The sequence below is a fragment of the Rutidosis leptorrhynchoides genome, chromosome 1 (assembly GCF_046630445.1).
Source record: "Rutidosis leptorrhynchoides isolate AG116_Rl617_1_P2 chromosome 1, CSIRO_AGI_Rlap_v1, whole genome shotgun sequence".
NCBI lineage: Eukaryota > Viridiplantae > Streptophyta > Magnoliopsida > Asterales > Asteraceae > Rutidosis > Rutidosis leptorrhynchoides.
The window spans coordinates 327,404,369-327,407,693 of NC_092333.1; positions in this window are offsets into that span (position 1 = coordinate 327,404,369).

Here is a 3,325-nt window from a genome sequence, read left to right on the forward strand (position 1 = left end):
CGGGAAGATGGAACCTGGTATAGGGCTGAAAGGATTTGGGTACCAAAATTTGGAGATATGAGAGAAATGGTACTTAGAGAAGCTCATAAAACCAGATACTCAATACATCCTGGAACGGGGAAGATGTACAAGGATCTCAAGAAACATTTTTGGTGGCCAGGTATGAAAGCCGATGTTGCTAAATACGTAGGGGAATGTTTGACGTGTTCTAAGATCAAAACTGAGCATCAGAAACCATCAGGTCTACTTCAACAACCCGAAATCCCGAAATGGAAATGGGAAAACATTACCATGGATTTCATCACTAAATTGCCAAGGACTGCAAGTGGTTTTGATACTATTTGGGTAATAGTTAATCGTCTCACCAAATCAGCACACTTCCGGCCAATAAGAGAAGATGACAAGATGGATAAGTTAGCACGACTGTATTTGAAGGAAGTCATCTCCAGACATGGAATACCAATCTCTATTATCTCTGATAGGGATAACAGATTTATTTCAAGATTCTGGCAGACATTACAGCAAGCATTAGGAACTCGTCTAGACATGAGTACTGCCTATCATCCACAAACTGATGGGCAGAGCGAAAGGACGATACAAACACTTGAAGACATGCTACGAGCATGTGTTATTGATTTCGAAAACAGTTGGGATCGACACCTACCGTTAGCAGAATTTTCCTACAACAACAGAGATCATTCTAGTATTGAGATGGCGCCGTTTGAAGCAGTTTATGGTAGAAAGTACAGGTCTCCGATTTGTTGGAATGAAGTGGGGGATAGACAGATTACGGGTCCGGAGATAATACAAGAAACTATCGAGAAAATCATCCAAATTCATCAAAGATTGAAAACCGCACAGAGTCGACAAAAGAGCTACGCGGACAGTAAAAGAAAAGATATAGAGTTTGAAATTGGAGAAATGGTCATGCTTAAGGTTTCACCTTGGAAAGGCGTTGTTCGATTTGGTAAACGGGGGAAACTAAATCCAAGGTACATTGGACCATTCAAGATTATAGATCGTGTCGGACCAGTAGCTTACCAACTGGAGCTACCTCAACAACTCATGGCTGTACATAACACTTTCCACGTCTCAAATTTGAAGAAATTTTTTGCTAAAGAAGATCTCACTATTCCGTTGGATGAAATCCAAATCAATGAAAAACTTCAATTCATTGAAGAACCCGTCGAAATAATGGATCGTGAGGTTAACAGACTTAAACAAAACAAGATACCGATTGTTAAGGTTCGATGGAATGCTCGTAGAGGACCCGAGTTCACCTGGGAGGGTGAAGATCAGATGAAGAAGAAATACTCGCATCTATTTCTAGAAGATTCATCAACACTTTCAACAGCTTAAAATTTCGGGACAAAATTTATTTAACTGGTAGGTACTATAGTGACCCGAACTTTTCCATGTTTATATATATTAAATGAAATTGATATTTACCTGATTAAGTGTTTCCAACATGTTAAGCAATCAAACTTATTAAGACATGATTAATTGGAATAGGTTTCATATAGACAAATGACCACCCAAGTTGACCGGTGATTCACGAACGTTAAAACTTGTAAAAACTATACGATGACATATATATGGTTATATATATAGTTAACATGATTTTATTATAAGTATGTATCTCGTTAGGTATTTTAACAATGAGTTATATACATAAAAATGAGACTATTAAATTAAGAAACTCGAAAACGATATATATAACGATTATCGTTATAGCGTCTTACTAGGTACATATGAATCATATTAAGATATTGATACACTTGGTTAATTATGTTAAATGATAAATAAATATATCATTAAGTGTATTAACAATGAACTACATATGTAAAAATAAGACTACTAACTTAATGATTTTGAAACGAGACATATATGTAACGATTATCGTTGTAACGACATTTAATGTATATAGATCATATTAAGAGATATTCGTACATCATAATATCATGATAATATAATAATTTAAAATCTCATTTGATATTATAAACATTGGGTTAACAACATTTAACAAGATCGTTAACCTAAAGGTTTCAAAACAACATTTACATGTAACGACTAACGATGACTTAACGACTCAGTTAAAATGTATATACATGTAGTGTTTTAATATGTATTCATACACTTTTGAAAGACACTTATCAAAAAACTTCTACTTAACAAAAATGCTTACAATTACATCCTCGTTCAGTTTCATCAACAAATCTACTCGTATGCACCCGTATTCGTACTCGTACAATACACAGCTTTTAAATGTATATACTATTGGTATATACACTCCAATGATCAGCTCTTAGCAGCCCATGTGAGTCACCTAACACATCTGGGAACCATCATTTGGCAACTAGCATGAAATATCTCATAAAATTACAAAAATATGAGTAATCATTCATGACTTATTTACATGAAAACAAAATTACATATCCTTTATATCTAATCCATACACCAACGACCAAAAACACCTATAAACACTTTCATTCTTCAATTTTCTTCATCAAATTGATCTCTCTCGAGTTCTATCTTCAAGTTCTAAGTGTTCTTCATAAATTCCAAAAGCTCTAGTTTCATAAAATCAAGAATACTTCCAAGATTGCAAGTTTACTTCCAAGTTTTCTAAATCCATTCCAAGTAATCATCCAAGATCAAGAAACCTTTGTTAGTTACAGTAGGTTATCTTTCTAATACAAGGTAATAATCATATTCAAACTTTAATTCAATTTCTATAACTATAACAATCTTATTTCGAGTGGAAATCTTACTTGAAATTGTTTTCGTGTCATGATTCTGCTTCAAGAACTTTCAAGCCATCCAAGGATCCTTTGAAGCTAGATCCATTTTTCTCATTTCCAGTAGGTTTATCCAAGGAACTTGAGGTAGTAATGATGTTCATAACATCATTCGATTCATACATAAAAAGCTGTCTTATTCAACGTTATAAACTTGTAATCACTAGAACATAGTTTAGTTAATTCTAAACTTGTTCGCAAATAAAGTTAATCCTTCTAACTAGACTTTTAAAATCAACTAAACACATTTTATATATCTATATGATATGCTAACTTAATGATTTAAAACCCGGAAACACAATAAACACCATAAAACTGGATATACGCCGTCGTAGTAAAACCGGGGGCTGTTTTGGTTGGGATAATTAAAAGCTAAGAAGAACTTTGATTTAAAAGCTATACTTCTGGAAAAATGATTTTTCTTATGAACATGAAACTATATCCAAAAATCATGGTTAAACTCAAAGTGAAAGTATGTTTTTCAAAATGGTCATCAAGATGTCGTTCTTTCGACGGAAATGACTACC